The 14,240-nt window shown below is 40.3% G+C and overlaps 2 protein-coding genes across 3 annotated transcripts in view; both read right to left on the reverse strand.

Moving 5' to 3' along the window:
* Window positions 1–14,240, reverse strand: part of LOC122968142 — a 168,489-nt gene that overhangs the window by 18,377 nt on the left and 135,872 nt on the right. The window lies entirely within an intron of this gene.
* The window catches only part of LOC122968139, a 47,282-nt gene continuing 37,123 nt past the window's right edge, over window positions 4,082–14,240 (reverse strand). Inside the window, exon 5 of the mRNA XM_044333139.1 lies at window positions 4,082–4,159. The gene's annotated coding sequence lies outside the window, so the exon portion shown is untranslated. The remainder of the gene's footprint in view (window positions 4,160–14,240) is intronic.

Raw genomic sequence — 14,240 nt, forward strand, 5'->3', positions numbered from 1 at the left:
CAGCTCACCTGCCATATGACCACCTTGGCAACCAGTATTGGGAGTTTAAGGCTGCCAGTGTTGTAGACTTTGGTATTTGTCTCTGCCCCCACATGCTTGCTACTGGAAGCCCGAAAATGGTAGCCTTTGAGGTAACATGCTACAAGCACCCTGCTGGAGGTTGGTGTGAGGTCCAGTCTTGAAATATGACCATGATCTGCACACTCTCCCTTGTCTCACATCCTACCCAGACCCCACCTCAACCTGCACCCTTTATGCCAACCCTTTGTCTATCTGCACCCCTGTGACATTCCCTCAAATATTTTACCTTTCTCTTCCTACCCCGATTATGAGACTACCTTGTTTGGTTATTGGTCCTGGTTTCCGGGTGGTGCCCCGTATTTGTTAATTCATATTAATAATTCTATTAATTGTCATAATTAGTTAATTGTCTTTGATAATTGATCATTATTGCAAATAATCAACTGTGTTCCTCACAGATCCAACAGTTGGTCCCAAACGCACTACTGCCCATCCCAACAACTCCAACCTGTGTGGATGTACGATGTACCTCAAAGGATATCAGAAGCAGCATGTTAGAAAATCAGGTGTAACGTAGTTGACACTAGGCCTAAACGCACTGCAAGCGTCAAATTTGAAATTCCAGCACCACAGAACCAACACAAATTTGTCATTTTGTCCTTGTATTAACCGCTAGTTGGATGTAATGAATTAATGAAAAGGAGAAATGCAGAGGAGGAAAATGAAACAAACTAAGAGCGTCTGTGTCCACAGTAAATCATTTGTTAACTGTTGATGGTTATTTATTTGTGCGTTAAAACATGACTGCCGTGACATAATCAGAATATAACGTTTTATTTCTCTCATTCAGAGGTTTTGTTCTCACTACTGCTTGCTCTCCTTGCTCGACCACCACTGCGCTGTCTCTCTCTCGCTCGCTCACCGGTGCTCAGCTGACTTGCGCTCTCTCTCTTTTTTGGCTGCAGAGAAAACAGCTTTGGGCGCTGGGTCGTCATTTGACGCTCCGAAAATCGGAACAAGGTTGGAGTAGGCGCGTCAAGGCAGTTTGACGCGCGTCAGATGCTTCCAGTGCGTTTAGGCCTTAAATGACGGAGTTGACTGGACATAATTATGAACCAACAGTGCAGTTTATTTCAAGGCAGAAGTGCTATTCAACACAATACATTTTACATTTACTTAAAACAAACATTGTAAAGGAACAAGCTTTTAAACAGTGTGAATAAAACGTTCCTATTGAACAGTAATTGGTGAAAGCTCAAACAAGTGCTCTCAATTCAAATGTATACAAAACAGTCAATATGTTTTACATTGACACTTTATTTCAGGGTGTAACAAAGCAAAACACCAAATTATTTTGAACTCTGGAGAAAAAAGACACTGGTAGGTATAAGTTTACTTTAAATTAAAATACACAATACAGGCCTGTTTGAGTCCTTCCCTTATTAATGAATCTAAAAAAAATCAACCCGCTGCAAAATTCTGAAGGCATAAAGCTGTGGCATATTCGCTTTAACTAAGAAAGGGAAGAAAAAAAGCCAGTTTATATTTTATTATGACGTAAGTCTATTTCAGTGTGCTGTGATCCTTTTATTTCCTTCGTCATGTGCAGCAGTCAACCGTCCACCTGAATATAAAACACAATCAGTGCAGGCACCAATATAAAATATACATTTTTTACACAAAATAATAGCTTATGAAATGATCTATTTCACCTGGTTAATTTGATTTCTGCTCTTGAACTTCGCTGCACAGCTTATCCATATCGGGGGTATAAGACGCCACTTTGATCATCACACAGGATTAAAAGCTGTCATCTGTGAGGCGAGACCGATGTTTGCTTTTTATAAAGTTCATGCTGCAAAAGATCTGTTCGCATAAATATTTGGATCCAAAGATCGACAGGACTCCAAACGTGTACTTTTTCATGTGTATGTAGGTGTCGGGAATGGCACTCCATGTTTCAAACACAAGTTTGTCTGGTTTGGGGAGGTTTTCAATATCGCTCCATTTGCGCCTCTGAGCAAGACTGGCCTTCTGATGAGCAACATCTTCAAGGTCGGCTGTCAAGCTTCTGAACTTAGACATCCATATATCTTTGTCAGCTATGTCGGCCATTTCGATCTCAAGATCGGGTTGACTTACACCTGTAAAGGCAGTCATATTCAACAGAGCTGGGTCGATGCTCAGTGGAGTGATGGGGAAGGATAGTGTGTTTTTTTTTCCTTTCTGAACTCTCAGAATCTTCAATTGCACGGTGTAAATGCTCATTATTTATCTGAGCATTGTGTGCTTCTTTGAACTCTCTCAACGAGGGGAGATGAGACAGCGCACCTCTCTGTACATCTCTGGCAAACATGTTCATCTTGCGTTCAAACGCCAAGATTTCCTCCAGCATCTGCAGGGCTGTGCCTCCTTTCCCCTGAAGACTTTTGTTGAGCGTGTTAAGGTGCGCTGTCATATCCACCATGAAGTGCAGCTTTTCCAGCCACTCTGGCTGCTCTAGCTCAGGAAAGGTGAGGCCTTTGCTTTCTAAGAAAGTTTTTACGTGCTGCAGACAAACCGCAAACCGTTTCAGCACCTCCCCTCTGGACAGCCACCGGACTCTGTTGTGCAGCAGGAGATCGGAATATGTGCTTTCAACTTCTTCCAATAATGAACGGAACTGTTGGTGGATTAATCCTTTTGCTATTATTTGGTTCACTATCTGAATGACAAGATTCATCACCTCTGTGCAGTCCGCAGGGAATGTTTGAGCACACAATGCCTCTTGATGCAGGATGCAATGAAACGTCAGCAGCTTTCTATCCAGCGACTTCTGAAGTAAACTCACAAACCCCTTCTGTGCTCCTGTCATACTCGGTGCTCCATCAGTAGCCACTGAAACCAGGTGTGTGGTGTTTGTTTCTTTGTTTTTTAAACAATCCAACACAGCCTCATGGATGTCCTCCCCCCGTGTTTGGCCTTTAAGTGGAATCATCTCAATCATTTTTTCCTGCGGCCCAGCAGAGTTCACATTTCTGCATAGTAGCTCTACTTGCTCAATATCGCTGACATCTTTTGACTCATCACAGGCAACTGAGTACGCTGTAGCCGAATTAATATCCTTTATTTGTTGATTGGTGATGTTTGCTGCCATTTTTATGGTCCTGTCCCCGACAGTCTTTGCAGAGAGAGGCATATCTTTAATTTTCTGAACAATTTTACTCTTGTTCTTGAAGTCCGGGAATAGATGTTTTGATATTTTTATGAACGATTCTTTCTGAAATTCTCCATCAGTGAACGGCTTCCCGTGCCTGGTGATCTCCTGAGCTGCTACAAAACTAGCTGAAGTCCATGAATTTGTAGACTTCATCCACCTCTTCAAAGTGTTTTTGCTCTGGTCAGTTTTCCGCAGCAGTTCGGAAATTGCTCTTTTTCGATCATCTCCAGCTGGGTATTTTTCAGCGAAAGCTGAGTGTTTGTTTTGGAAATGTCTTTCAAGGTTTGATTTTTTTTTTTTGTTGTTCGCCAATTTCTCCCCACATATTAAGCAAACAGGTGAACCACTCTTGTTAAAAGTAAAAGCAAATAAATCTGTCCATGAAGCATTAAGTATTCTATTTCCATCAGAAATCTTTCTTTTTTTTGGATTTTTCCATCGTTAGCTTACCGAGGATAGACCGCTCAAAAAACAATGGCCCAGCAGGTGACGTATATTTTAATCGACAAAATATTAAAACACATTTTATTTTTATATTACAAGATCACCTAACTCTCCAAAATAACAACTATTACATTAAAATAATCTAACTAAATAAAATAAATTAAAATTAAATAGCCATTTTTTATTGATATTTTGTTTCAAAGCCACAGGGAGCCAGGGCAGAGGACTGAAAGAGCTGCACGCGGCTCCGGAGCCACGGGTTGCTGACCCCTGGGCTAGAGCAAGACGCTAACTTTGGCTCTCTCCCTTATTAATCCACAGACTGTTTTTATCGGCTACACAGTGCACCCTTGTCTTTGTAACCTTTGCTGCCGGTCCAGATTTCCCCTAGGTCTGGCACCGGTAACATTAATAAGATTAAAATGAAATAGCTTTTGTGATGTTTAAACATTTATATGAACAGTGTAGACCTTGTTGTCTACACAGCTGTCTGATGTTGCTCACCTACTTCACTGCATGTTTAACATCTGTACCAGCTGCTGTTAGTTTACCAAACATGTACCACATTGCTGCTCTGGTTCCTTCATCCTCTTGACTTTTCATCACTTTCAGTTTCTTGACCTTCTCTGTGTCTCTCTTCTCCTTCATCTTCTCAATCAGGAAGTCCAAGTGGACATGAATTGACAGTGAATTATCATTCAGAGCGATCTGCTGTAGATGTTCCACATGATGGTAGACCCCTGCAAGCAGCTGAATCTTCTCTGCTTTCAGTTCTCCCATCTCTGATCAGAAGGCTCTTCTTCTTCTCACTTTCTGCTTTATTTTTTTCATACTTGTGTTTTACATCTTGTAGGGTCTTCTTAACTTTCCTGGTCTTGTTCACATATCTCCAGTTTTCTTTCACATGATCTTCTGCAGGACACTTCCCTGTACAAACAATACAGCGACCTCCTTTCATGACCTCACAGTGTTTGGGAAACCAGGCCTTTGTGCATCCAGGATAGTGACAGTTCTCTTTACAGATGTAACAGGTGACAGCTCCTTCATAAAAAAAACCCCACATCCCACCTCTGACGTCTTCTTTATCTTTGTAGACCTCATCAACTTCTACAGTGAACTCTTCATTCTTCTTCATCTCTTGTTCATGTTTCTTCAGAGCTTCTTGAGTCTGTTGGATCTCGTTCTGTTTTAGTTCAATCAGCTGGATTCTGTCTTGCGGGTTGTTGATGCAGGCTGTTATTCTGATGCGTGCGTTCATCACTTCAACAGTTATTATCAGCTGTTGAGATTTAGACTTTCCCAGGAAGTCTGTGAATCGATCCATTCCTCTCTTTGTTGCCCTCCATGCATTCTCTAAAGCAAACTTCTCTTCTCTGTGTGGTCTGGCGGTTCTTAAACAGAAAGTAATAAGGTTGATTCTTCTCATTTTTGGCACATTTAATGTTTGCAGCTCCAAGTATTTGTAAAACATTTTCAGGTGTTAGTCCATTTGAGTGTGTGATGAGAGTGACGATGTTCTTCTCAATGTCTTTTCCAAACAGAGACGTCACTGAATCAAAGATGTACTTCAGTCGGTCACTCAGTCGATTCTCAGTCGCCTTCATCACCAGACCCACTGCATCAATTTCATGAACTCCATCTACTGAGCGGAACAAGTCCAGTAATCTTTGACTGGTGATGTCATCTTGTTCAATCCCTCTGGTGTTTCGGTATCCAGGGGTATCGATGATGGTCAGAGAGAAGGGCAGAGTTTTACCTTTTATGATATTTAAACCAACCATCTGTCAACACTATATTTATACCTCAATATATGAAAATGGAATTAACTTTTAGCTTCTGAAGTATTTTATTTAGACAGCCCTAATGGAGCTCAGGATTTATCAGGAGCACACTGCTTTACTCCAAACATTTTCACTGTGTGTGTGACCTTTTGGATGTGTAGAAGAACATAGAACATTATTAACATTAGATCCAGATAATTAATGAAGTAAGGCTGCTGCGTCTCGTGTGTAAATGCGCACAGTATCACTCTCAATGGGGAGACGCACTTATCATTTCTGCTGGGGGAGGGGGTATTTAATAGTCAGCACCCCCGTATATTCAACTGAAATCATGCTCTCAGGGCTATGGATTAACCCGCCAATTTATTCACATTCATTCACAACCAAATTTCTTTTTTGCCAAATATGTTTTCTTCATAATATAAGTTATCCTGCCAACGAGATAGTGTTGGCAGGATAACGTTACATATTTTATTATCTATTTGCAGAGTCAAGTACCGGAGGTTAGAGGAGGAGGAAGAGGGCGAGTTAGCGATGCTGCTGCAGGCAGGGCCAGGCGAGGGAGAAGAGCAAACACCGGCATCGCAGAGGCAGAAGAAGAGGCTGGAAACCCTCCAATGGGACCGAAGAGACTGAGGTTTGTGATGTTATTTATACAATTATTTTATTATATTCCTACCCATTCTGCACGATATTAAAAATGCCAATACAACACAAAGTGGTATTTACATAGCAGCTCTGTGCTTTACAGCACTGTAGTCTGTATAGTTTGATGTGTTATCAGTGTTCTGTTTAGCCCGTATTCAGACCAAATCAGGCGGCGCAGCGCACAGCTGCAGGGTTGAAGAGGTGTGTGGATGTGTTTGTGCTTTAGAAGCTAACCGCTGTGAAACAATCAGAAAATAACGTTTATCGATCTGGTTCACCAGCCTCCCCACTAACACTACTAGCTCTCCCTCTCTTCATTCACCCTCTAGCTCACTTGACCACAGCTGCTCTCTCTCTCTCTTTCTCTCGTCTTTTTAAAATGAGTCAGGAAGCCGACAGAAAAGTCTTTTTCATTACCATATTTCCAACATATCATGAAACTTATAACCTATAAAGCCTTATCTGTGTTTTTCCTGTGTTTTATTTTTTCATAAACTTCTTGAGGAGATGACCTTGGAGGAGCACAGGCACCAGTGAACTGCTTCAGAGGCAGCCAGGGTTCATTTTTGATGCCTTGATGATGCATCAGTGCAGGCATGGTATCCCACCATTTGCTGGAGTGCCAGGGGTACCATGGTGTACTTGTAGTAACTGTACAGACATATTCATAAGGAGAAAAGTGCTACATCAACAGCTTTCCAGGATCAATCCATTATTTCCTGCGGCGGGAGGGACAGACTAACAAATTACCTGTGAAAACAAGGGGGTGTATTCAAAACACCCCCGTTTGTTTTCACAACTTTGAACTCGCCCAACCTGATGGAGACTGCTGGGTCTAACTGTACTCAACGTTTACTGAACGTTTACTGAATCTGTGTTTCTCCTATAACTATAAAAACGAGAACTCCCGCCAGGCCAAAAAATATTTTTTAATGCCAAAAATAACGCCAAATATCCATTCATTCGGAAATCGACAGCGTTTGGGAGTCTGTGCAGCGCTGTTCCGGTACGTGATTCAGCCTCTGTGTCGTTGCCAGGGAAACTATTGTTAGCGTAACGTCATTAAGTTATACGGCATTACGTAGTGCGTTTGCGTAGCGACCGGGAAAAAGTGAGCGGCAGAGAAGTGACGGTGGATGCGAGTGGAGCAGAGGAAAAGGTTAGTAGTAAGTTCTCAGTCTGGCAGTAAATATGCAATACAGACTACAGTGTAAAATTTTATAAATGCTAAAAAGTCACGTCTGTTATTTCCCCAAGTGCTGGAAAAGTGAATAGGGTTAGCTCCAAAGTTAGCAACAATGGGTTAGCCTAACCTGAAGAGGCAAAACAAAGAAATGTGTGGCTACCCTCCCCTCCCCCCATCGATTAGTTGAAGATTATTTACGATTTCAATTGACCAAGATTTTCTTTGGTTGACTACAGCCCTAGTCATTACCACTTCCACCATTAATTTGTATTTTCATTATTTGTATATTATAAAGCAACATAACACCATACCACTGATCCTCAGAACAGGGCACTGTAGTACATGTTATGGATTAATTTTCATTGCCACTTTAGGTTATGTAAACTGTAATTTACTCGTTTGATTCACAAAATAAAAATATAAAAAACAACACTAAAAATAATGACATTTGTATTATATTTTATTTAACAGAAACATTTTGGACATCCTTTTCAATCTGGACAATAGAAGGATAACAAACATCCAGTTAATTTACTATTTCCCACATTTTATACAGTTGTACATGTGAAAATAATGCTATTTAACCAAGAGTAGGACTTACAGGGTAAGTTAATATGCTACATAGGCAAACAGATGTGTATCACTTACCTAGACCTCTCCTGACTTGGTCTGCAATACTTCTGATATGGCAGATGTGAATGTCACAGACATGGTGAATAATGCCAACCCATAGTGCCTGAGAAGAATAAAACAGCACAATAAAAAGTCCCATCACATAGAAATAAATTAACTTACAATTAGAAATCATATTTATATATATGTTGTGTACTTGCCAGAAACTGCTCGGTTGTGTTCGCTGTCTTAAAACACCACCAAAAATGGTTGATGTCTTTCCGCCAATTGAGGAGAATGGACTGTCCTTTTATCTTTACAGCCTGATGGTTTATTAGGTTTTTCTGAGTCTGTTGAGCATCACTGATCAAACCTCCACTTCTGCAGGCCGAGGGTCCGCTCTTACAAACTTAGGAATCCAGGGAATCTGTCTCTTATTTTCCTTAAGAATCAAAGATTAGTTAACAGAATTAAAGAACAAGCGGTTGTCCTCCTACTCTATGTACTCCCAGCCATCAATGGCACATGTTGAAATACCCCTGAGCTAATACACGGTTTGATTCCCGGCTCCTCCAGTCCACATGCTACTAACTCATTACTCTGACTTACTGTCTTTAGCACATCACCAGCCCTAAATATCTTAGTTGGTTATCAGTCCATGGGTTGTCTTACTGCCACAGAAAATGAATAAATCTTTGGGTTATTAGCACGACGTCGCCTCCCTGTTGTCTCTTATTAGACCACCAGCTCCGTGAGAGGCACAAACTGAGGCTACAGTGTGCTAATATTTAACGTTATACGTGGCGGCGTTTCTTTTCAGGGAAACTAATCTACTGCTAATAAACATTGTACATCATCTAGGTTTTGAAATAAATATACTTTACATTCTTACCTGTCCAGCAGAAAACAAGCAACTTCGGTGTCAGTCTGCAAACACTTCTCTTATCAGGGATTCTTTGACGATGACAATTTACGCTCCTGTGATTTCCTAAATAAATATGATCCTCCATTTGTCAGATTTTGGTTTCAAAAGCTTCTCACATCTCTTCTTCTTCTTCGTCTGCTTGCAACCGGTGCATTTCCGGTGGCCACCCACTGAATCTAAAAACGTGTAAGGCTCTCATTAGAGCCACGGTTAGGTTTGTCCGTTCTGCGCTACTATAGAAACATGGTGATGCAACATGGCAGCCACCGTGGAGGGGCACCCGCTCCCATGTTGATATAAAGGGCTTATTTCTAAGGTAACAAAAAGACAACAATTATTTTCAGCTGATTAGACACTAATTAAAATATACATATAAATAATCTATTCAATTTTTACCAAGTCTGTTCTTTTAGATGTTACTAAATACTACACACTGGACCTTTAAAAGCCAGTTTTGTAAGTGTCTTAATGTACTGAACACTTTTTTCTCTGCCATACTTATCTTTCATGTGTTTGATCTGAATCATCAGGAATTCTGTGTACATCTCAGTCAGGGTCTTGGGCAGCTCTCTTCCCTCTCTGCTTTTCAACACATCCTCCAGAACTGTAGCAGTGATCCAGCAGAGGACTGACATGTGGCACATGATGTGGAGGCTTCCTGATGTCTTGATGTGGGAGATGATTCTGCTGGCCTGCTCCTCATCTCTGAATCTCTTCCTGAAGTACTTCTCCTTCTGTGGGTCAGTGAACCCTCTGACCTCTGTCACCATGCTGACACACTCAGAAGGGATCTGATTGGCTGCTGCAGGTCGTGTGGTTATCCAGAGGTGAGCAGAGGGAAGCAGTTTCCCCCTGATGAGGTTTGTCAGCAGCACATCCACTGAGGTGGACTTTGTCACATCAATAGGCAACTTCTCATTGGCACTGAAGTCTAGTTGACGGCAGCTCTCATCCAGTCCATCCAACACAAATAAAAGTTTATATTCACTCTTGTCAAAGTTTGTGTTTCCTGATGTCTGTAGTGTTTTGTAGATGTTATGTGCCTGGTTTCATGGATACATGTGTGAATAAGTTGTGCAAAACTCTGCATTTTGTCCCTTTGTGAATTCAGCCTGCTAAATGTAAATGGGAATATAAGATGCACATCTTGATTGGTTCTTTTTTCAGCCCAGTCAAACACAAATTTGTGCACAAAGTTTTACCAATTCCTGCAATCCCATTGGTCAACACTGTTCTTATATTCTTTTTTATTCCAGAAGGATGTGAGAAGATGTTGCTAATTTGAGGTTCTGCGGTTTGTCCTGATGCCATTTGGATCTGGCTGAGCTGCCTGGTGATGTGAGTGTCTCCCCCGGCTGTGATGTACAGCTCTGTGTAGATATCATCCAGAATCTTGTGTGTGAAGTGAAAGTGTAACGCCTTTCTACCAAGTAGCCTTGAATAGAATATTTTAAATGCATAAATAACTGAATTAAACTTTTGTGCTCTCAGGCCAATGCTCCTTTTAAACAGGTTGACAGGCCTTTATCTCTGTAGTCATGAGCTTTTTCAGTCATGAAATCTGCAACATTCCTGGGATTGTCAGTTCTTTAAAGGGTTATGTAGCGTTGGAAAAGGTCCAACCTGCCTCTGCTTTAACAGGACAGGCTCTAAGATATGTCTTAGGACAAAGCAACACGTGAGGTTAGATGTACTGTATGATATTTAAGAGTCTTCTGTGGTTGGATTTCACATTAACAACATCTTCCAAAATGGTCATGCTTTTGCTTGGCTCAAATTACAAAGAAATGTCAAAGCCTACTTATTTGTTTTCATTTAAGTTCATCTTTACTTCCGGAGAGAAGTACAGATCAATACAATGCAGGTATGCTGTCAATGAGGAAATGTTATTCAGCTTCTAGTTACTTTAATTGGAACTGACGCTGAGCAACAGTTACAGAAAATGTTCCACTATTAATTAGAAAACATATCACACAACAACTTGAACAGAAGCATGACTGAGGGGCTACAAAGACTTCTGAAAGACTTGTGTTGGTCCACCACAAAACTATCAGACACCAGCTGGAACCCCTGCAGCATTCTCTGGTATGAGGATTATCTGGGAATCTATGTGAATTTTTCTTCTATCAACTTCCATCTGCTACTGCATTTCCCAGGTTTCACACATTCAGTGGGTGTTCCTGAATCTCAGTGTTGATGGATCACTGGCCTGATGCACAACCATTATGCCCAGCACACTTTTAGAATTATTATGGCAAGGCGTGCCAGGCACACTGGTGGTGCACTGGGATACCGGGTGGGATCAGAAAGAATATATTATTATACATTTAAAGTAGGCATGTTGGAGGCTGTGACAATTGTGGCCAATCATATTCACCACTTCATCCCCACCATGATGCACTGACTGTTTGAGAATCCTACACAGTTTTCCTCCGAGGAAACCCATTGTTGTCTTGGACATAAAAAGTTTTTAGATATGGGTTTACCACCAGATCTGGTGTGTGTAATTGTGCCTTTACAATGCACCGCATCATTCCAATAGAGACTGAAGATAGAACAGATTCCTGCCGCCTTCAGATGGCTTTACCGTTAGTGTATATACACAGGGCTCTAGTGTTTTTCCCAAGGAGTTCGTGTGCTCCTAAATGAAAAAATTAGTAGCACAGTGAAAAATGTTCATGTAAGACAGAGTTTATTAATGGGTCAACTTCTCTGCAGTTTATCTTTCACACTAAGTCATTAGTTTGTCTTACTGTCTTTAGCCCATTGTCAGCTACCACCTGCTGCTGTTTCTGCTGTGCTGTTTGTGTGTGCGCTCAGGTCTTTGTCAAACAGACTCAAATTTAAATACACTTATGGCAGCCTCATGCAAGATCTGTAATCTGAGTATCAATGAGAGAACAAGAACTGAACTATCATTCACCTTCTTGTGTTGGAACACGGTCAAGAAGTTAATTCATTAGTAACAGTCCACATAGTGTGTTTTAAACTAGAGCTGCAGTTGAATAGATTCAGCTACTTTGGCTCACCACTACCAGAGTGCCACTACCCTCCGCCTCCTTATGGAGGTGCTGAACAGACTGGTGACGGTCAGATGGACAGCAGTTGTAGGTGACATTGAAGAAGAAATGCAAGCAAAATAACAGCCATGAGCAGCTGCTGTCAGACTCTCCATGTCAGCGCTGGAAACACAGAGAGTCTGCTGGAGATACTAGAAACACATTCATGGCCCTTTGTAAAAGTTTCTGGTAACACTTTATAATACAGCCCACGTTTTACGGTGTAACTTCCTCGTATGAATCCGTACATATAAAATACTTTCCGGTTCTTACTGGTACTTAAATGTAGGTACAGCGGAAGAAAACGAAACAATGAGAAACAAGGGAGTAACAATTGGGGTTTTAAAGTGTAACTTCTCAACATTTATCATGTAACTTCCCGGAACTTATGGTGTAATTTCCTCATATGAATCAGTACGTTACATGTGTATATGTGTACTAAAATCAAATGTTTTTGCTCGTGACAGTTATGACAATCATTTTTTTATGCATGTGTGTTTGACAGGCAAGCTTCACCCACACTCAAGAGATTTATTATGCTTATGTCTTCTACTTCACTGTATGAATTTCAATAGAACAAGTCTAGAAATGGGTCTATACTTTTGAAAATTAGCTCCTAGCAGCCATGTTGGTCCAGCACTGCAACAGCTCAGAACAGGCAATCTTACTTCTCTTCAGTGCACAGCTATGAAAGGCTTGTATTGTCATCTGAGGATGAAAAAATAACAATACAGTAATGTAATATACATAGTATATCTTTAATTACACAATAATAAGGTACGCAGGAAGTTATGAAAAATGATTTTATTCTTTAATTACACATAAACCACAACATATGTGCTGTTCTCCCAGTCTTACTCTGTAAATACAGACTACTTACTCTATAAGTACATGGTAACAACAGGGAGCAGGCTAGATTATTAAATTCACATTGTTCCCCAGTCCTTACTCTGCAGGTACAGACTAGTTACCCTATAAGTACATGGTAACAACAGGGAGCGGGCTGGATTATGTTCTCCCGTCCTTACTTAGCTGTTTGGTTCTGTTACCTTTCATGTCACAATCTAACAACATGCAACATGTCATTAACAACACACCAGACCGACATTTTGAACAGACAATGAGAAAACATTATTGAACATGATTAAATAGAATATGTTTCATTTATAACTTCTTAACTATATATACTACTATTATATAATATAAATATTCTATATAAATTGTACTACATATAATTTAACAAAAACTATATATAAAACTTATACAACAAAATAACTCTTAACTAATTTATCAAAATGTAGTTATAAAATGATTAATTTTAGTTTAAAAAAACAACAACAAAAAACAAGAACAAAACAGGAAACTATGTTTAAATTGTAAATGTAACAGACCAACAACAACAACAAAAACAATTTTCAGGAACTCTTATGTTCTACGTCGTCTCTTCAGTGGGAGGAGTTCATCACTACTTTGCAGTCTTTTTTATTTTGTTCTTCAGCCCAGGGCAGGAGTCCACAAATCCTTTGAGCTGCAATGCAAAATCCTATCAGTGTAGGTGAAGACACCAAAGTTTTCCCCTCCTGAAGCTATATCCACCTGTAATCACAATTATTGAAGTGTATTACAGTATAGTCAAGTCTAAAACACACATGCACACAATTGTTACATAACAGCATTCATTACATTAACCCCCCCAATCCACACACCCACAATTAAAAATGATACAAGTTATTCTGATATTACATAATTTGTAGTAGTGAATAACAGTTTAAAAAACAAGCACGATGGCACCACAAATACAGGTATGACATTTTCACATGCAGTGCACATACTGTACCTCGGCAATGATGCTTGTCAGAGCCATTGTTGTTCTGTCCACATGATCCATGGTTTCAAGGCCTGGGAAACACAGAGATTGATTTTGTTTTTAGATTCGATTCTGTATGTTTTTCAGGACATACTCATACCTGTGTATGACCCGCTCAGGTGTAGTCAAGTGTTCTTTCCCGTACTTCTTTCCCATACTTGTTAGGTGTTAGGTAATAAACAGTACTGTGCTCTAGGTTTAATATACAGTACAAACTATAACTCACTATATATCAAATAAAAGCAGATATTACTCCCTAAAGTAGAGTAAAATATGCTATCTAAGGTAACATATTCCTTCAGCATTTAATTTAAAACAGCATGGACCATGTGAGTTTACATTCTGGACACAGAAGTAACTTGTACAACCTTCTTGCCAAAGTCCGCCTAGCATGGTAGCTAATTAGCGATTAGCATAACTCGCGATTAGCATGCCAATACACATGAAGTTTGTTGTTAAGACTTTACCATAACGCAGGCAACATATTACGATAACACA

The sequence above is a fragment of the Thunnus albacares genome, chromosome 18, assembly GCF_914725855.1.
Source record: "Thunnus albacares chromosome 18, fThuAlb1.1, whole genome shotgun sequence".
Classification (NCBI taxonomy): Eukaryota; Metazoa; Chordata; class Actinopteri; order Scombriformes; family Scombridae; genus Thunnus; species Thunnus albacares.